Here is a 22431-nt window from a genome sequence, read left to right on the forward strand (position 1 = left end):
AAATGTATTTTATATTTCTTGTTTGTTTTAGAGTTCCCTTACAAGGTTGAATCTCATTTAGGGTAGAGTTATATTGAAGGCCACATATGTCATTTTCTAGGTTGAATTCTTTCTAATCTAGTTTGGCTTCATTTATATTAAATGGTCAAAATTATTATTTTATAGAGGGTTGAATTATTGAGTTTGTTCTCAAGGCCAAATTTGTTGAGTTGATTTTTGTATTGAATATTGAATTTATCAAAGTATTAAGAAAAATGGCCATGCTTATTTTATGATAGGGTTGTGGATTTGATCTTCTGAGATCAAAAGAAATATAGAAAATATGAGAAGCCCATGATGCTTCTCTTGAACATTAATGTGCTGAGAAATCAATCTTACTATCCATGAAGTTTGTTGTTCACTTAATGAACTCTACTGGACATGAAATTTTTTGTGATTAATTTAATTAAGTAAGCTATACATGAAGTATATTGCCTTCCTATGAGTAATGATGTTTTTTCTATTGAAATTCCTAGAGTAATGATTTTTTTGTATTTAAATGCTTCGTGTGATGATTGATCTGCTTATGAAGAAGTCAAAGATTCTATTTGAAAGTTATGGTTAGGATATTGTTGCTACAAGGATGTATTTATGAGGAAATCTAATTTAAAGGAAAAATTTAGTGTTTTGCTGAGAAAAGAAGAATTTGAAAATATAAAAAAGGTTGAAAATTTATGAAACCTTTTTCATCTAGTTCAAAAATTATAGGAAAGGGAGGACCACTTTGACTTTGGGGTTGGTGCCTATAGCAGCTTGGTGCATGCAAACTAATTTATGGTTCAATGTCTAGAAATTAATTAAAGAGGGTGGGTGCCTCAATCAGCTTGAAGCTTGTAAAAAGTTAATGGTTTCATATTTTCAAGGTTGGTTCCTCAATTACATTGTATCCTAAAGCAGGTTGGTGCTTGAAAATTTCATTAGATCAAATTCTCCTACTATTAGGTGTCAACAAGCTATTGTAATCAATGGTCGAAGAAAAATATAAGAGGATTTGTGATTTTCTCCATTTATGAGTTTCCACATACATCTGGTGTTCTTGTGTGTTGATGTGATGATTGTTTTATGCGCTGTTATATTTTCAAACTATGTGAAGTAGTGAATTAGTTAAATTTGTCATTATATTGATTGACCCTTGTTAGTCCAATTTACGAGGTAAATTAAAACATGTATTTTACTTATCAATTTGGGTTGGTAAACTTTTGGGTTGGTAAACTTAGAATAAAACCAAATTATATCGAATCTTAGATTAAACTAGTGTTGGAAGTAGTTGTTTATATGAAAATAATGGAAATGCATATTACAAATATAAAATTACTAAAAAGAAAACATTGAAATTTTAATCTAGAGGAAAGAGTGGAATGAATCTTTGTGGAGCATAGAAAACAAGGAAGAGGCTCTAACTTAGAGGTCTTGGTTCACCTTCTTCATTATCCTTATTCCAACAAGATTAGTTCCACCATAAAGCATAACATAACCAAATCAAGAATCCAATAAAGACACAATTTCTAGTTCAGTTCTTAATATAGAAGGAAGAGGATCTAAATTAGATGCCTTGGTTAACCTTCCATACTCAAACCAATTACTGAAAGGAAATAATAACAAAATCAAGAAATAAGTAAACATTAAATGCATAAACACAATTTCCACTTCAGTTCTTAATCAAGAAGGAAGAGGATCTAACTTAGATGCCTTGGTTGACCTTCCTTAAACCAATTAGTGAAAGGAAATCATTTGAAAATATAAATGAACATGGCATATAATGAATTTATTATGAAAATATTCAAAAGAAATTATAAAGGAAACAACAATCTAAAATACTCACAATTATATGCAAAACTACACTGCATTGTACATAGCTCAGAATGGGGGCCCTCTACCCATGCTTGGTACACTTGAAACTATCAACTACAGTAGACCAATAATCACATCCCATATCAATAACAAGAAGAAAATAGAAGACAAATTCTTCAAATTATATTCTGAAGTATAGAAGTCTTAATAGTCATAACACATGTTCATAAGTGTTGAACATTTATAGTTAAATAAGCCAAAAATATGACAAACTTAGCTAAAATATTTGTAACAACCTATAAGAGTCCTAATCCATTTAATAAGGTCAAACTCATCCCTTTTGTTGCACAAAATATTGGACGATTACACTAAATGACAAAACTGCCCATTTATTTAGGGATTTCTAGGTGACTGGTCAATTTTGACCAGCTTTGACCGGGCCTGTTATGACTCATTTGGAATATCCCAATAGGATTTTGTTTATCCTTGGTACCATACTTATCGAATATATCTTGACTTTTGACCCAGGTTTCCTACATATACGACTTCAATGGAGCCACTACGAGAAATTTGTTCTAGACAAAAATTACTTTTAATACCCAATTTTTACTAAAAATTCCAAAAATTAAAAGAAATAATTATTTTACCTTAATGTGCAAAAAGAGGCAAACATATGGAAAATATAATCATGATATGATGGTAAGGGATGATAAACAGATGGATTATGCACGGTGAAAAAGGGTCAAAGTTGAGGGCAAACATCTCCCCCTTTTTGATTCTCAAGCATGTCCTCATGCTTCTCTTTATCTCTTTGATATTCTATCTCTGCATGATAATCTCCCTATTGTTCTTCTTGTGAATCTGCCTCCTTATGTAGAATCCTTCACTTGTGTTGCTTTAAGAAATATAATAACCCTCTCAATTTCTTCCTCTGTTAATTCAATTAGAGCTGCCCTTTATTCCCATACTCAAAGGATCTTCAATTTGAGAACAACCAAGGATTAACTTATCTCTTTTCCATGTGAATCATTTCCATTACGATAATTTTTAATATGTGTCTCAAAGCTTTCTTCGATGTTGAAAGAGGGTATTAATTTCCTTTATCTGAACCCTATTAGTGTCCTTTTACAACCACTACAACAAAACCACCGATTTGCGCCAGATTTAGCGCCAGATTTTAGTGCATTTTTTTTTTAATTGTGATGAGAAACCTGGCGCTAAATCTGGCTCTATTGTACAATTTTTAAATCGTCCTTTTTTGCACCTGATTTTGCATCCTTTTTCACGCTAGATTTTGCATCATTTTTTATACCAAACTATGCATCATTTTTTGCGTCAAATTTTGAACCAAGATTTGCATCTTATTTTATGACAGGTTTTGCTTCTAGTTTTGTGTCATTTTTTGCATCTATTTTTCATTCTCTTTTGCTTCCTATTTTGTGTCATTCTTTGCTTCCATTTTTGCACCCATTTGCATCAAGTTTACACTGTATTTTGAATCCAATTTAACGTCTTTTTATGCATCCATTTTGTGTCAGTTTTTGCATCTAGTCTTACGCCAGGTTTTGTATCTAATCTTACACTAGTTTTTGCTTCTATTTTTGCACCAACTTTGGTGCCTATCTTTGCACCATGTGTTGAATTTGATTTAGCACCAAATTTTGCATCCATTTTTGTGCCCATTTTTGCATCTTTTTTTGGACCATTTTTTACATCCACATTTACGTTTGATTTGTCTCCATTTTTCCCATCTCATTTTGCACCATATTTTGCATCATTTGTTTCATCCAATTTTGCATCATTTTTAACACCATCTCTTGCATCTAATGTTATATCATTTTGAGCATCCAAATTTGCATTTATATTTGCATCTTATGTTGAGTCATGTGTTGTGTCCACCTTTGCATCTTATTTTGTGTCTAATGGTACATTCAATTTAGAGCCATTTTTTACATCTACTTTTGTATTTGTTTTTGCACCAAGTTTTGCATCCAATTTTAAGCTATTTTATGCCCCTTTTTGCACCATTTTTTTGTGTCTACTTGTGTCGAATGTTGCACCATTATTTACACCGACTTTTTCATCCAATTTTGCATTTTTTTGGTGTCTAGTTTTACATCGTTTTCACCATCCAAATTTGCATCTTTTTTTGCCTCATTTTGTGTCCACATTTGGATATAATTTTTTGTCTGAGTTCGAGCCTAAATTTGCATGTGATTAGGAATCATTTTTTACATCCAATATGGCATCCTTGGTTTCACCTTTTTTCAGCCCCATTTTGCATCTTGTTTTATGTCTTTTCTTACATCTTTTTTTTTTCCTTGTTTGCACCCAAGTTTGCATCCCAAATTTACACCATTATTTGCATCATCATTTGTCATATTAATTTGTAACGTTTTTTGCTTCTTTTTAACGCTCAACTTTGCATCTTATTTTACATCTAGTTGTTGTCTTTTTTTGCATCTAATTTGGTGTCCATTTATGTGTCCTTGTTTTTGCCCAATTTGATATCCTTTTGTATGCCATGTTTTGTTCCCTTCTTTGTGTCAACTATTGCACAATTTTTCACTTCTAATTTAAAACACTTTGTATGTCAATTGTTTGCATTTTGTATTAATTCCTAGTTTAACATCCAATTTTACTTTCAATTTTGCATCCATGGTTACATCCGCATTTGACTTCTTATATAGAGTATATTTTTCTTTACATATATGACCCCCTTTATAGATTCATAGTGAAATATATGATAGTTTCTAAATATCATTAAAGCAGATATCACAATTCAAAATCATTTGTAAAGAAATTTAAGAGAAATTGACAACATCCATCCAAAAAAATAACAATGTGTCATTAACAATTTTCAAAACATGTATAAAATAGCAACATAATACTAATAAAATCAGTATTATTTTTAATCAAAACAATTAAAATTCAAATATGATTAAAAAATCAAAATATTTCATGAATATCGTTATTCTACGATAAATTAACAACATACATAAAATAAACTCATCGTATGATTACAAAATCAAAATGTCTCATTGATATAGGGTAAATTCACAACACCCATCTAAACATAGCAATGTCATTCTACACAATAATTTGTTCATAAAAAACAATGCATGTGCATGCCTAGCTACCACCACCAAGATCATCCTCATGATCATCTTGACCATCCTCATTACTCTGATCCACATCATCACCAACACCGCAACTATCATCATCATCTCCTCCTTCACCACCATCATCCCCATCCTCATCCTCATCATCTCCTGATATATGTTGAACATAATTTGGATCATCGTCTTGGCAATCATTACCTATAGCATTCTGACAAAAAAAATCAATATTACATGTTAGTATTAATTACATAACACAACGCATGTTTTTGTTATACAATGTTAACCATAAAATGAGGTAAGATATAATATCTAATAGTACTAAAAAATAAAATGAAAATATGGTTTAAAAGTATATTGGAAATCCAACTAAGATTACATACCATAGAGTCCATCCAACACCTCCTTTTCCAAATGATTTGGAGGTCTTCCATATTTTAGTTCCTATCAATCAGTAAATAGGGAGAAATTAGATAACAATGACTTTCTTCTAGTACAAAATTTATTAAAAAAATATCACATGTTTAATATACTTACAAAGGTTGTTATCAGTGCTTTTAAACCTTTCTGGCCACTACGATGAGTGACTTTTGTCTTGGTTAACCTCGCCTTGGATGCCTTGTCCTTAAACATAAACCAATTCAATTTATTTTCACACAAATACATGTCTAAGATACTTATAAGTATTAATACATTCTAAATAATGTTTAATGAAAAATTCAATACCTGAATGCTCTCATTGCCGGCTTTTCTTTGTGCATCCAACTTCTCATATGATTTTACAAGTTCTTTCCATACTTTAAAAGGTATGTCAATAGGTCTTTGTTTCAGTCTTTGATCTTGAGGCATTTTTTTAATTTTTCTTGTTTGGGTAAAAATTTTCGTTAAAAAAAACCGAACAAGTAATTCACGTCAATGGCATGGGGACTCTATGGATATGTGTAAAAAAATGGCTATAAAGAAAACATCCAAAAAACATATGAGCTCTCCCTTTGATGGTCACTTGGGGCATATGGCTGGAAAGGAACAACTCCATTTTCGGAAATCAAGGACAATCCCTTCTCAAAGTCCTTACTAATATTTGCTCCAAATGTCTTAAAATGAAAAACAAAATTCAAACGTCATCCTTAAACATCTCCCTTAAATATAACGTTGGACCATAAATTCTTCACTTTTATTGTTATCGGCTCTGGAATGATTTTTCTATATGCAATTATATAATGAAATATGTGTGCACTAATGAAAAAACATTGAGTTTCATTTTTCATAATCACAAACAATGAAAAAAGAATCACACGTAACTAGCATCATTTTGGAAATTTTATATTTATTAAAAATCTTTAACATGTTTTCCTCCCATATCTCATAAAAAGGTGTGAAATTTTTTATATACTCTCCAATAAGCACTACAACCAAACCAGCGATTTGGAGGTTTTACACTAAGTTTTTCAACATCGAACTTACTAGGGCTTGCACCACTGGGGTTATTAGTAAGAATCTCATGAGGTTTGCATAGCCATGATTATTAGAATCAAAATAGTAGGATTTGCACTAAAAAACAGTTCATAGAGCTTTCCTACTGGGGAGAAAATCACAAGTTCAACTTCTGCAGTGCAGAGCACCGAGAGCTCGTAAGCTTTCTTCAGCAATCCACCTACGTTTGGAAAATGTAGCCTGCCTGTTGGAGATGTTCTCAATCCTCTTCCTCTGCATCTTTCCCCTCACTATTCTTGTATGTCCTCTTTCGTTTTTCCCTCCAAACAAACCCTCTCAAATTGAGAAAGCAGAACAACTCACTCGATGAGAATCTGAATCCAATTATCGCTTCTAACAATAACCCAATACGATACCAGAAGTGATTACACAAAACCTCATTAACTCTTCATTTGTTTGGAAAAGAGCCAAGCATATACTTCTGACGAGCGTTTCCGTCTCAAGTCTGGCTCGCAGGACGTCGCTTAGTCAATTGCGAGAAAAGTTTTCCACCTGCCTGTCACATTCGATTTGTCACACTATATATTAAAATAAGGTTGATCATACTAACAATAAGGTTGTATAGTTTAAAAGGAGGGCTCTCCTGACTACATTTGGTTGGTTTATAGAAAATATTGCTGGAATGTGTAATGTGAATGCTCTGCTAACTGTTTTTCAAGCATTTGGAAGTATTAAAACCCCCTAGGATAATTAATGTAAGACCTGTTAATTAATGTGTAAAGATGGCTATTGTCCTTGGGCTACCTTAGCTGTTCGTGTTTAGTGATCTGTGGTATTATGAATCCTCAAGTCACTATTAAACCATGAGAACCATGCCCAGGCAAACTAGTGTGACATTGTGGATGAGAACCAAAACTAGACTCCTATAACCTCCTTTTTCATCCTTTAAATTGCAGAATTAACTGACTGTTCTAGTAATCATTCTTGAGCACCTGAAGATGTGCACCCTAAATAATAAGAATAATACCCTGTAATATATGAATAGTCCATCCTGTGCATGTAGGATATGCACATGAGGTCCAATAAAATCACTAACCAGAATACCAGGTGTTATTAAAGCCTCTACAGGTTGATATATATGAATGTTACAATGTGCAGGAGTATGATTCAATTCCATACGAAAATACAAAACATCTGAAAGGATTTCCTTATACCTCATAGGAAAACAACCATTGTCCCTTCTATAGATGAGCAGAATAAGTGCTTGGTTCTCTACACTAAATAAAGACAAAGTATAGTACTTATTGCTGACAAAATAGGATTTAAATCGTAGTTCAATTGCTTGACATTCAGCTGGTCATGGAATTGTAGAGTGCATAATCATAAGTGATGTTGTGAGCCTCATTGCTCAAAGTCTAAGGGTCTTGCGAGCCATAATCACAGCCATGTATGGCATATCTTGTGATTATGGCATTTTATGAGGTCAATTCTTGTGAAGACATTTTAGTTTATAATAAAATTTGAACCTCAACAGAGTTTTGGCAAGACCTGGCTGAGCTAAGACATCAACAACACAGCTGATATGAATGACATAATCTAGCCTCAAGAGGGAGCCTCTTTTGTTTCATCACTCTAACAATCTATGAAGTGGTGGAAAGCATAACAACTTCCCCTTGAATATGACACCTAAACTGAGTACAAATCCTAAATGATGCAGCCCTTGGTGCATGTCTCTCAAAGTATCGATATTTCAAATGTTGAAAGCTCTTGTGCCCATTTGATATGCATTCGATTGCAGTTCCCCTGAAGAAAGAATCTTATAAAGGTGAGGCCATGGCCAATATGTTAGCCATATCCATTAGAGTTGCCATTGCTTGACAAATTTAGTGTGATCAGTCCCACCATGATTCACATGGGCTTCTACTCAACACTGGTTGTTGCTATTGTAAGAGTCTTCAAGCTCGTTGAACCCATAGTATTGATAAGTGTATTCTTTGGGTCTCTGGTTTTCAAATTCTGCCTATGTTTTCCTCTCAGTATCATTATTTCAAATGCTGAAAGCTCTAATTCCCATTGCTGTGTATTTGATTGTGGTTTCCCTGAAGAAAGAAGCTTATAAAGGTGAGCCCGAGGCCAATATGTTGGCCATATCCATTGGAGTTACTATTTCAGCTTATGGGGAGGCCAAGATGAATGCATGGGAGGTGATTCTCCAGTTAAGTGCAGTTGCATGTGAGACTACCCAATTGGTTCTCATACAAATTCCACGAACATCAAAAGGGATTAAGTTGAATCCCATCACATCTTTGTTGCTCCTTGTTGCCTTGTTTTTCTCAGCACCCCTTGGGCCTTAGTAGAATACCCATTTCTCATAATCAGGGTCTCTTCCTTTGATTTGGATTACATGACATTTCTGCTTGTGCCTTGGCTCTTAATCTTGCAGTGTTTCTTCTGATAGGAAAGACTTCAGCCTTGACTATGAATGTTGCTGGTCTTTTCAAGGACTGGATGCTCATAACATAATCTTTGTCTGTAATAAATGAAAAGGTTACAGTCATAAACTTGAGTGGGTGTGGACTGGATTTTCTGGCTGTCTGTTACTATAATCATTTGAAACTTCAAGCTCTCAAGTCCAATGACAACCAACCAAAGTACCTCAGCAGTGCAGCTGATGCCAATGATGAAGGAGAAGGTTTGATAATGACGAGTGGGAGATTCTCAATCAGAGATTCAGAACCAGTAGAGAAAAATCAAACTCAAGCTTCAGGATTAGGTATTTAGATCATTAATATTGTCTTGTGCTAGAGATTACTGTTCTTGGATTGGCTCCTCTATGCCCAGATCTATTTGCAGGGAACAGGCCAGTCATTCACAGTGAAGAAGATAATGACAAGATTAGTGTATAATGATGGACAGGATGGTGCCATGGTGCCAACCTAAATCTCAAGTAAGGAGACATATGTTCATCAATTTGTCAAGAAGCATGGCCTACAATTCAATTGCTCTAAGCCTATCACTTCTTCCACCTGTCAAATAAACTGTTTCTTGTTTGTTTAGTTGACTATGGTTCTAATAAATATACTATTGTTTGATGTAAAAAGACAAAACAAAACAAAAAATATGGAAAGTTGTGACCCCATTTTCTAACTACAAATTGAAATCGGCTTACCATAGTGACCACCTCTGCTTATTGGAATCAAAAAGGGGGTGGGTTAACCCAATACGATACCAGAAGTGATTACACAAGACCTCATTGACTCTTCATTTGTTTGGAAAAGAGCCAAGCATATACTTCTGACGAGGGTTTCCGTCTCAAGTCTGGCTCACAGGACGTCGCTTAGTCAATTACGAGAAAAGTTTTCCACCTGCCTGTCACATACGGTTTGTCACACTATATATTAAAGTAAGGTTGATCATACTAACAATAAGGTTGTATAGTTTAAAAGGAGGGCTCTCCTGACTGCATTTGGTTGGTTTATAGAAAAGATTGCTGGAATGTGTAATGTGAATGCTCTGCTAACTGTTTTTTAAGCATTTGGAAGTATTAAAACCCCCTAGGATAATTAATGTAAGATCTGTTAATTAATGTGTAAAGATGGCTATTGTCCTTGGGCTACCTTAGCTGTTCGTGTTTAGTGATCTGTGGTATTATGACTCCTCAAGTCACTATTAAACCATGAGAACCATGCCCAGGCAGACTAGTGTGACATTGTGGATGAGAACCAAAACTAGACTCCTATAACCTCCTTTTTCATCCTTTAAATTGCAGAATTAACTGACTGTTCTAGTAATCGTTCTTGAGCACCTGAAGATGTGCACCCTAAATAATAAGAATAATACCCTGTAACATATGAATAGTCCATCCTGTGCATGTAGGATATGCACATGAGGTCCAATAAAATCACTAACCAGAATACCAGGTGTTATTAAAGCCTCTACAGGTTGATATATATGAATGTTACAGTGTGCAGGAGTATGATTCAATTCCATATGAAAATACAAAACATCTGATAGGATTTCCTTATACCTCATAGGCAAACAACCATTGTCCCTTCTATAGATGAGCAGAATAAGTGCTTGGTTCTCTACACTAAATAAAGACAAAGTATAGTACTTATTGCTGACAAAATAGGATTTAAATCGCGGTTCAATTGCTTGACATTCAGCTGGTCACAGAATTGTAGAGTGCATAATCATAAGTGATGTTGCGAGCCTCATTGCTCAAAGTCTAAGGGTCTTGCGAGCCATAATCACAGCCATGTATGGCATATCTTGTGATTATGGCATTTTATGAGGTCAATTCTTGTGAAGACATTTCAGTTTATAATAAATTTTGAACCTCAACAGAGTTTTGGCAAGACCTGGCTGAGCTAGGACATCAACAACACAGCTGATATGAATGACATAATCTAGCCTCAAGAGGGAGCCTCTTTTGTTTCATCACTCTAACAATCTATGAAGTGGTGGAAAGCATAACAACTTCCCCTTGAATATGACACCTAAACTGAGTACAAATCCTAAATGATGCAGCCCTTGGTGCACGTCTCTCAAAGTATCGATATTTCAAATGTTGAAAGCTCTTGTGCCCATTTGATATGCATTCGATTGCAGTTCCCCTGAAGAAAGAATCTTATAAAGGTGAGGCCATGGCCAATATGTTAGCCATATCCATTGGAGTTGCCATTGCTTGACAACTTTAGTGTGATCAGTCCCACCATGATTCACATGGGCTTCTACTCAACACTGGCTGTTGCTATTGTAAGAGTCTTCAAGCTCGTTGAACCCATAGTATTGATAAGTGTATTCTTTGGGTCTCTGGTTTTCAAATTCTGCCTATGTTTTCCTCTCAGTATCATTGTTTCAAATGCTGAAAGCTCTAATTCCCATTTCTGTGTATTTGATTGTGGTTTCCCTAAAGAAAGAAGCTTATAAAGGTGAGCCCGAGGTCAATATGTTGGCCATATCCATTGGAGTTACTATTTCAGCTTATGGGGAGGCCAAGATGAATGCATGGGAGGTGATTCTCCAGTTAAGTGCAGTTGCATGTGAGACTACCCAATTGGTTCTCATACAAATTCCACGAACATCAAAAGGGATTAAGTTGAATCCCATCACATCTTTGTTGCTCCTTGTTGCCTTGTTTTTCTCAGCACCCCCTGGGCCTTAGTAGAATACCCATTTCTCATAATCAGGGTCTCTTCCTTTGATTTGGATTACATGACATTTCTGCTTGTGCCTTGGCTTTTAATCTTGCAGTGTTTCTTCTGATAGGAAAGACTTCAGCCTTGACTATGAATGTTGTTGGTCTTGTCAAGGACTGGCTGCTCATAACATAATCTGTCTGTAATAAATGAAAATGTTACAGTCATAAACTTGAGTGGGTGTGGACTGGCTTTTCTGGCTGTCTGTTACTATAATCATTTGAAACTTCAAGCTCTCAAGTCCAATGACAACCAACCAAAGTACCTCAGCAGTGCAGCTGATGCCAATGATGAAGGAGAAGGTTTGATAATGACGAGTGGGAGATTCTCAATCAGAGATTCAGAACCAGTAGAGAAAAATCAAACTCAAGCTTCAGGATTAGGTATTTAGATCATTAATATTGTCTTGTGCTAGAGATTACTGTTCTTGGATTGGCTCCTCTATGCTCAGATCTATTTGCAGGGAACAGGCCAGTCATTCACAGTGAAGAAGATAATAACAAGATTAGTGTATAATGATGGACAGGATGGTTCCATGGTGCCAACCTAAATCTCAAGTAAGGAGACATCTGTTCATCAATTTGTCAAGAAGCATGGCCTACAATTCAATTGCTCTAAGCCTATCACTTCTTCCACCTGTCAAATAAATTGTTTCCTGTTTGTTTAGTTGACTATGGTTCTAATAAATATACTATTGTTTGATGTAAAAAGACAAAACAAAACAAAAAATATGGAAAGTTGTGACCCCATTTTCTAACTACAAATTGAAATCGAATTACCATAGTGACCACCTCTGCTTATTGGAATCAAAAAGGGGGTGGGTTAACCCAATACGATACCAGAAGTGATTACACAAAACCTCATTGACTCTTCATTTGTTTGGAAAAGAGCCAAGAATATACTTCTGACGAGGGTTTCCGTCTCAAGTCCGGCTCGCAGGACGTCGCTTAGTCAATTGCAAGAAAAGTTTTCCACCTGCCTGTCACATACGGTTTGTCACACTATATATTAAAATAAGGTTGATCATACTAACAATAAGGTTGTATAGTTTAAAAGGAGGGCTCTCCTGACTGCATTTGGTTGGTTTATAGAAAATATTGTTGGAATGTGTAATGCGAATGCTCTGCTAACTGTTTTTTAAGCATTTGGAAGTATTAAAACCCCCTAGGATAATTAATGTAAGACCTGTTAATTAATGTGTAAAGATGGATATTGTCCCTGGGCTACCTTAGCTGTTCGTGTTTAGTGATCTATGGTATTATGACTCCTCAAGTCACTATTAAACCATGAGAACCATGCCCAGGCAGACTAGTGTGACATTGTGGATGAGAACCAAAACTAGACTCCTATAAGCTCCTTTTTCATCCTTTAAATTGCAGAATTAACTGACTGTTTTAGTAATCGTTCTTGAGCACCTGAAGATACTCGCCTATACATATTATACTCGTCTAGACATATGATACTCGCATCTCTACGTTTCACTTCTTTACTCTTATCTCGAGCTCTATACATAATCAAAGCTATTCTCTATTATCATAATAGAAACCCCCTCCATTATTTGCATATGTTTCAAACACAAGTATTGAAATAGCAATATCAAGTATGATGGAATTATGTGAAGCTTTAAAGTAGCCCGTGTTGTCATTTAGTTGAAAAGAATTAACACTTATTTGAGATTATTGAGGACATTTAATTCCACGCAATTATATATATATAGTTTAGTCATTATAGTGTTGTGAATAACATTTAAAATGGTACGAGAGCACAATTTGACACACTAGGACCTATGGACCTGCATGCAGTATAGATTGTTAAAGTTATTCATCTTAATTATCTTTAAGCTAACAAATTATTAGATCCCACTGTCGCTCCTAGTGCCCTAGCATAATCGAGTTGTGATGGATAGAACAGGAAAAAAAAAGGAAAAGATAGGGCAACAAATGGTCATTACGCATGAAACCAAGTACAAATTACACGCTAATCTGCTCAACAAAGAGAGGGGGATCAGAATAGTATATCTATTAGTGAACCCAAGTACAAATTACATGCCAACCTGCTCAACAAAGAGAGAGGGGTCAGAATAGTATATCTATTTGTGAAGTTATAATCACGATGCAATCATTTCAAAAAATCACTGATATAATGAAAATACTAACTAAACATAGAATCTAGTCGTAATTCAATTTTGAGTGAGGAATCAACAATTTTCCCGAGAGGCAACCCATATAAAGAACGAGAAAAGGTTTTGGTGTGATATTGGTGGAGAGAGAACATGGCTAGGTACATGATTATACTAATCACAAAGAACAGATGCTGAATTTTTATGTTAAGAGTAACACCTTATTATGGTGGAAGACTTTATTACTGCAGCTTGGGTTAGATATTCCTTTGGTAAACTAGGTAATTATTGAGTAGCAAGTTCAAAAACGTTACCTCTCAAAAGGGCTTACAGAAAGTTAATTGAATGAAGTTAATGCACCCAGTAGACAGAGCCATAGGAGATTGTGAATCTAGATTCACGGGGCTATTGAGATCTCTCACTCGAACATAGAAACGTTTAAAAATATATAAATTTGTATATGGATTGAAAGTTTTTGAGAAAGTTTTCATATACTAATGCCTCGCACCTTGCATTAGGTTCAAGGAGCATGTGTTGCCGAGGAGGCTTTGGGTGGAGGTCATCACAGATCACCTTGATGGCCAATTATTTGAGGGCCTAAGAAAAGTCATTTAGCAGCTGTAGATTTTGGATCATGTATAGGGAATAGGGAGGCACCAAGAACACATGTTCTAGGAGTTTATAGATAATACATAGGAAGGCAGGGACCATCTCTTAAAGCCTACAACATGCAACAGGGGGCTACATGCCCACAACATGCACAACAAAGCAATGTGTCCACATTTACGGAAATGAAGAAATATGAACAACCTACTACAGAGGAATGTTAGATGTGTGGAGGGACATATTTTTAGAGATATTGCCCATAGGTGTACAGAGGGGCAAAATTTGAGCAGAATTGGACAACGGGGAGACATATGAACAGAGCGTATAGGATTCAGTCATCTTAGACAGTCAACTTTGATTATTCCAAATCTGCTCAACCTCTCAGAAGGTTGCAAAAACGAATTTGCATTTTATGACAATCTGCCATACTTTGTAACCATTATTCTATTTGTGATACATTTATCTATAAGCTGGGTCATGTCAGTCAATTTTCAAGTTTTCATAGATGAGTTCAAATAAAATCTCTCATAAGCCTAAGTTTTGGTTGCAATCTGAACCTAGCAGTCAGACAAATCTGTGTCAGATATTCACTCTCCTGCTTGTAGGCCGTGCGTTACTCCAAAGTTATCTTCCATCCATATAGAGTGTATGCAGAGTCCATTACGGATACCGTCAACTACAACAGTCCAACATATAAAGAAACTTTTGATAATGACTATAAAATTCAAATCATAAATGATAAAACTATCAAAATTAAATTTCACATGCAATTTTTCCGAAATTGGATGTTTTCAAATTTAAAATGAGTTTTTGCATCGGTATCAACCCCCAAAACAAGAACCTTCCTTGCAACAAAGAATACCCACTCACTTTTATAACAGGAACTAAAGACTACAGATATGAAAAACTTTAATAACTGAAAACAGCTTTCGACGGCCCTTAAATGAAACCATCTCTACAATTCTAAAAATATGGAGCAAAAATTCTTTTAAAGCAAAATCCCACTCACAAAACCATATATACTGCTACTACGGCAAACAATTGCATGGAGAGTATGGAATGCATAAACGACATCAAATTTGCAGTATAACTGAAACTATTTTTCCGAAATTCATAAGAAATGAAAAATACAATGGGATCTTGTTAAGGACATAGCAGCAATGCTTTCTATGAACAATATCTGCTAGTTCAAACCTAAAGAAATCTGCACATAACAAAACTCCACTAAGAACAGATCTGAATCAGGGACTTTAACACCTTGACTTGTACTGGCAAGCACACCAGGTTCACTCTTCCATGAATAACGGTAAACCCACCACAGTCAAGCTTTTCCCTTTCAAGATAGCTAAATTAAGGAACATGAAAAAACCATTTCACTAATTAAACAAGAAAGGATGATCTGGAACTTTTTCCCAATTACCAGTTCTACCATAACAGAAACACTGAGCATGCATAAACCCATTTGCTGGCCAATAAGAAATTACAGGCGGTACCTACTCAGATTTTCCAAGACATCACCTGATATAATTAAAAAAGGATGCGGGTCCATTTATTTGAGCTCGTCTTTTTTTTTAACAGAAACAACTCATTCTTTTTGGAAGGAACGGATCAATCTCCTAGGACGTGTCGCCCAGGGGATTACCACGTATATGTGAGAGGATGTAAGAAACAACACACTTGGACTCGAACCTAGGCCAGTGGAGAGGTAAACTCTCACCGATTTACCAGGTAAACTCTCACCGAGGTAAACAGAACGCAAGGGCAAAACACCCCGCGGGGAGATGAATTATTTTACCAATTTTTGCTCAAGAAAAGCAATGCCATTAAATTGTCTTCGATTCTTGTCATATCAGCTAACACCATAAACTGATAGAAAAAGGGTGCATATACACATTGTTTTACAGTCCTCGAGTTTCCTTATAAACCGAATAAGCACGATTCAACCCTAATTTTTTTCCCAAAATTCACACGAACATAATTTAGAAAGGAAAAGAAGGAAACCCTTAGATGGTTGTTTTTTCTCCTTTTCTTCTTAAAATTGACAGAGATAAAACAATTAAAGAAAAATAAAACGCAAGGGAAAAATGAATCCCACTGTGGGATGAATTATTTCACAAGTTTTCTAAACAATGGCAATTTCAATTAATCGTCTGTCTCTTATTCTCCGTCACTTCTTTGAACCAGAAAACTGCATAAATTGATCGAAAAAAAAGAAAGATATAAAGTCATTTTTTCTCCCCTCCATAGAAATTCTATTCTACCATAATGTTTACCCCATATTCACATAAACCCACCAGAAACAAAAATAGAGAAACCTTACGATGATTTTTTTGTCCATAGAAACCCAATTCAACCCTGATGTCTTTTCCCAGATTCAAATAACCCCAATTGATAAAGAAAAAAGAGAAACCCTAAGATGGTCTTTTTTTAAACCTGCTATTCTTCTTAAAATTCATACAGATCAAACTGAAAAATTAGAAATTAAGCAAATTTGCGTACATGGAAAACCCCTCAGACATTGGCAACAGCCGGGGTAGGGCCGCCGAGGAAGGAGAGAAATCTAGGAACGGGCTCCTCTTCGTCCAAAAAGAGATCTTCAGGAACCCTAAACGCGCCATGTGCGCACACCATCGCTACCCCGATCATCAACGCCGAAATGAGCACAGCCCCGACGCTCGTCATAAAGACGATAACAATCGTAAGGACTGTCAGGATTCCCAGCACCTCCCGGTCGCTATAGGTTCTATCGAGCAGAACCAGGGGCTCCCTCCTCAATAGATAAAGGAAGATCCAGCCCCCTAGGAGAGCAACGAGGAGGAAAAACGAGATAGGGTTGGACAAAAGGCTGAAAGCGAGAACGCCAGAGAGCAGGAGGAGGTAATTCACGCGGAAGTATGTCCAGTTCTTGCGGACCCTGGTGACCGCTTCTGCCATGGATGCGGGCTTTGCCAGGGAGTTGCGGTCTACGAGCTCCGGCCATGGCCTCCTTTGGGAAAGGGCGTTGTTGGTACCTTCTAAGAGCCCAGAGAAGAAAACACGAGCGGCGGTCGGCGTCGTTGGCAACGTCGTTATTGTAGGCACCGTGTCTGCAGATGACGATGTTGGAAGAGGGCTATAAGCAGCTGCCATTTTCTGGTTCTGGTCTGTATTAGAGTCTGTAAGCAGGGAACTACGTGGAAAAGATCGCAGTAGCGCAGGAGCAGAGGCCTTCTGAATCAAAATGTATTATCGGTGTGGAATGGCAACACCAGCCTCATAACAATGAATATGAATAGCCCTCTAATTTGACGTTTTCGTATTGATTTGTTGAGACTAATTTTTTCATCTTTGGTTTTCACATTGCCCAACGGTGTGTCCTTCAACATTTATGATTTTTATATGTTTAGTTAGTATATATTATGTTGATATATTAGTTAATTATGTAGTCGTAAGAGTGGATGGTTGACTTTTGTGTGGGAAGGAAAACTGAAAAATGGTTTTATGAATTAAAATATCAATATATTAATAAATATAAAAATGGTTGATTATAGTTATTTTCTTTCATTTGCATTTGTTAATGGGATTGTGTTAGGTGGTGCATGGTGTTAGGTGATGGGTGATGTATGTTAGAAGAAATAATATAATTGTGATAATTAATAATTAATGTGGTTATATAAATTAAATGGTTGATAAATTCTGGTATGTGTAATAATTTTAGTTCATTGTACTTGGTGTATGTGAATACAACTATGTAAATTTTGAATATATGTAAATTATGTGAAAATAAACTCATGACTACCTTGACTGCGCTAACATGCAGTGAAGTTTGGAATGGGCAAATTGGGGAAGGACATCACCCATATTGTCCCCCTTCCTCATGGAATGTGGCTGAGACAGGACATCACCCATATTGTCCCCCTTCCTCAAGGAATGTGGCTGAGACAGGATGATAGCCTTAAGGGAAAACAAAAAGATGACTAGACAACAAGTTGAAGAGTGTGGAAGAGTAGTCGAAGTGTGTGGAAGAGGCACATAATAATGGGTACAGAAGCTTGCTGCACAAAGAACATGCAGAATGCTAGAGACTGTGAAACAAGGGAGTCTTGGGAGAAGACACTAGAGAAGAAATTTGTGTCAAGTTGTTGGTGAGAAGATAACATGTGTAAAGATGGGTGCGATTGAACCCAATTCTTTGTGAATTAGGAATACATTTCTTGTGATCGCATGAAGGCCATTGAACCATGTGTGTAAGCTTGGAGGGCCAGTGGGAACTCATTGGAGGAATTGAGTCACTATGGTGCTTGCCATGAGGTTGATAAACCACCTGGACATTGGATTATGGACCCCTACGATTCTTGCCATGAATATGCAACTGATAAACCACCAAAAGCAGTGGATTTCGCCTCTTGGAACTGAGATATAACCCATTTAGCCTTAGGTGAAGTCATGTGTTTTAACCCAAAGAGCAAGTGAATCACTATGGTGGTTACTGCTAGAAAGTGATTGATAAACCACCTAGACAGTGGACTCCTCATCATGGTTATGTGATTAAGCCTTGGGTGTGAATTTCCTTGAATACACATCCCCTCGAACTTTAGATCTGGTTCGAAGGGGCGGGTGGTTAGCTACAATAAAGGCTACAGTGTGACTAGCCTATGGTTGGATGGAGAGTTGAAGTCCCTCCTTCAGTTTCCAACCATATTGAAACACATAGATAAGTGTAGCATGTTTGTGTATATTGTCTTATGGACTATGATGACTTTTGTTTTGAGGCAATATCTTGTGTGTTTGTAAATGTGATAATTCCCTGGCTGTGAAGTTCGTTGATATGTTCATGAGTGGAATAACATTTGCAAAATTATGGTTTCGATACTTACTTGGGCTATGTTATTTATTATTATGTTCATGATGAAAGTGTAGTTATGTGTTTATGTATACGTAAATGTACCCTAAGAACATGTTGATGAACATATAGTTCAGACCACTCATGCACTGGTTATTTAGTGTGAATCGAGAGTTGGGCTTTAGGCCTTGGGTTCTATTACACATTAAGGCCTTGAGTAGTTAGGCTAGGTGAGGTAGCAATCATCCTACTTTATAAGCCCAGTACATCCACGTCATTAGGACGGGTAGGTAGTGTGAGAACTGAACTTCATCCCTATGCTAGTGAGCCCGAGACTAAGTGGGCACTAGTGGAACCACATCCCAACAAAACCATGACGCATGAACTGGCGCCGACCATCACCCATCAGTTGTCGTTTATGTCCTCAATAAACCAATCAAATCAACACAATAACCAACGCAATTTAGTGTAGACAAAAGAGTTGAGTGTGGGGCCTAGGTGGAACTAAGAGCGTTGGGAGAGTTGTTTGTCATCCACTGCTCATCACTTGTCGTTGAGTTCTTTGTAACCTACAACATAGTGAGAGCATCAATGGAGGCATGGCTGACCCGATCAAAGTTCCAAAGTGGAACCTTGAGTCCACCTTTACCGCTCGCCTCCTGCCACCCTTCTTCTTGGTTGACACCGAGCACCGTGGGTAGAAATAACTTGTAACGGTATGACGTGGGCCTGATGGTGGGACTCACCAAGATGTCTTGTCAAAGTTATGCAAAGGCCATAGTTTATATGTTTTCATGGCCTCTTGTGATAGGATGAGCTTTAATCAAGTGTAACTATTGATCTAGGAATATGATTAAGGTAAAATTGGTATTGTCGGAAAGCTCTCAACAAGCTAAATGCAATGGTGATATCAAAAGTTAATTCCATAGACTTACAATAATTAGAGTTTTCTCTAACCCCATCTTCGTAATGGACCCTGGGGATTGGGTTGGCGATAAGTAACACCCCCCTCAGCTAGTTGGGAACCTTTAAGGGGGTGGAAGGGAGGTAGTTACATAGTGGTATCAGGGTCCAAGTCCAACACTTGGACTAGATGGGCCTTGAAAGATAAAGTTAGAAGCTTTGTTAAGAGTTACAGAGTGGATCATAAAAGAGCAATCACTAAACCCGAAGAGGCTCACACACACCCACACAATAAAAAAAATTGACTTGATAATTTAATTGTTACATGGTACATGTGTGTTAATGATGACTTTGCATTTGATGTGATTGTTGGTTTGACAGGTTGATTAAATGTTATTTTGATTCCTAATATGCATATTGTTATGGGATTTAAAATTTTAGCTAGTTTCATATCAACATGCCTATTACAGATATGCTGAGGTGATCAGTAAATTGAGTTGATTTATTTTTTATTGGCTAACATTCATGTGTGTGCAAACACACACACACAGAATAATATGAAAAGTCTAGCAAGGATAAGGAAATGAGTAGTAGAATGGTAGAATACAACATGCCCAAATCCTATCATCATTAGGAAGAGGAATCGGTGGGAAAGAGGTTGAAGAAAAATTCCCCTAACTAGATGGAGACCCTCAGGAGTTTGAGAGATGGATTGAGAAGCTACAAAGCAAATAATGAGAATATTTTTTGAGCATAAGAAAGACATATGATACTCGTTCTCGAGCTCTATACATATTATACTCGTCTAGACATATGATACTCACATCTCTACGTTTCACTTCTTTACTCTCTTCTCTACCGAGATAAAGATCTAGATCTAGTATAACTTAGCCATTCCAATAGCCAATAGTCTTTAGTCCTATTTAGTACCCTTCTAATAGTCCCCTTGGCATAGTAGGTAGATATTGATTCCTCGTCCGTGCATGAAGTTCCATAGCAAGAGATTAGACCCACTTCACCATTGACCTTAGCATATGGAAGGAAGGAGGTGTAGATGCCAGTCATAAGGCCAGGAGGTGCCCTTCTAGAAAAGCCCATAGCCGATTATAGAGGAATCCCCTGTTTCATCGCAGATTGATGCTTAATATTGAATTTGCCAGAATGTTCCTTGCTCTCAACACGACACTGGTGAATAAGAAGCGGGGGGGGCTTGACAAAGCACCCAACCCCTACTTTAGCCCATTGATTGGTGAGGCATCCAACCCTTCACCTTCTCTCTTTGACCCTGCAGCGCTTAACTACGGTACTCTCTCACTTCGCCTAGCTAGGTTGTTCCTAAACTTGACCTTGCCTAGCCGGGTTGTGAGCCTAACAATTGGTTGGTCGGGGGAACACCATCAAATACCAGAATTTCTTAGGTAGGGGTTGTGAGCCCTAGCTTTCTATCTTCTTCTGTGTAATTTGAATAGAACACCATCAAATACCAGAATTATCAATTCCCATTCTCCAAAACTTTTAAATGTGCGGAACTGAGACAGAAATCATTCAATCAAACCACTCGAAATGCATCTGAATGCTGATCCATTAACTTAAAGAACTTCTTCCCAAACTCTGCCATTTTTTAAACAAAATTTTGAGCACAACCTTATCTAGTCCATTTATAAAGAGCGTTAGTTTATGAAATCTTGCCTGTAAGCCAAAATAGAGTCAAAATTTTCCATTGAAAGCTCAGAATAACTGAACCAGAAATAACCCTTGTGAAATTTGCTGCTTAAAACATTGTTTTGAGCACGACCTCTTTCTTCAGATTTATTTTAGATAATACGGTAGCTTATTTAATGAAATATTTCCAGAAAGTTGAAATATGGAAATTTTTTCCAATCAAGAACTCTAAATAATTTCATTAGGACAAGGCGTAGAGGATTCATGACGGCGACAAGAAAATAATGGCGCTTTGCAATTTTAGCACTCTCTTGCAGAAAAATACCTTTTCTGAAATCGTTTTGACCATGAAGAAACGCAGATGAACTGTTGGAAGTCGTGTAGAGAGAGATCTGGTGGCTCGTGGATCGATTCTGGGGCAATGTTTATGCGATTGCGAACCATGATTGTTCATATGCGAGCATCCATAAAATCATCTCATTAACGCCACATGCAGTGCATTTAAAACTCAAGCAAATTCTCTCATATGCTAAGGAATTTATAACATAGAGGGTAAGAAACCAACATATAGAACAATCCACGCAAGTGAGTCAAACTAGATCAAAAGAGAGAACGACACTTGGAAAACAGAGCACCGCTACCCAACCTAGAAATGACTCTTCAGTTCACCACCGAGTCGAGGTTCTTGCCATGGATCAACCGCCTCCAATTGATCTATGCAATGGGTATTTAATA

At 36.6% G+C, this 22431-nt stretch overlaps 1 pseudogene across 3 annotated transcripts; it reads right to left on the bottom strand.

Moving 5' to 3' along the window:
- Nucleotides 1–5020: 5020 nt before the first annotated feature.
- LOC149148720 (PRA1 family protein B1 pseudogene) lies at nt 5021–17618 on the bottom strand (annotated as a pseudogene). 3 transcript variants are annotated; one of them, XR_016262648.1, is made up of 4 exons: nt 16809–17618; nt 5513–5573; nt 5333–5393; nt 5021–5160 (listed from the first exon to the last, which is right to left on the bottom strand). The product of XR_016262648.1 is annotated as a PRA1 family protein B1 pseudogene, transcript variant X3 (transcript). The 3 variants fall into 3 exon arrangements; XR_016262646.1 differs by having other exon boundaries at nt 5487–5573; XR_016262647.1 differs by lacking the exon at nt 5513–5573.
- Nucleotides 17619–22431: the final 4813 nt, after the last annotated feature.

Source organism: Pinus tabuliformis, chromosome 9 (genome assembly GCF_031772625.1).
Source record: "Pinus tabuliformis cultivar Carrire ecotype Pingquan chromosome 9, CPIR1, whole genome shotgun sequence".
Lineage (NCBI taxonomy): Eukaryota > Viridiplantae > Streptophyta > Pinopsida > Pinales > Pinaceae > Pinus > Pinus tabuliformis.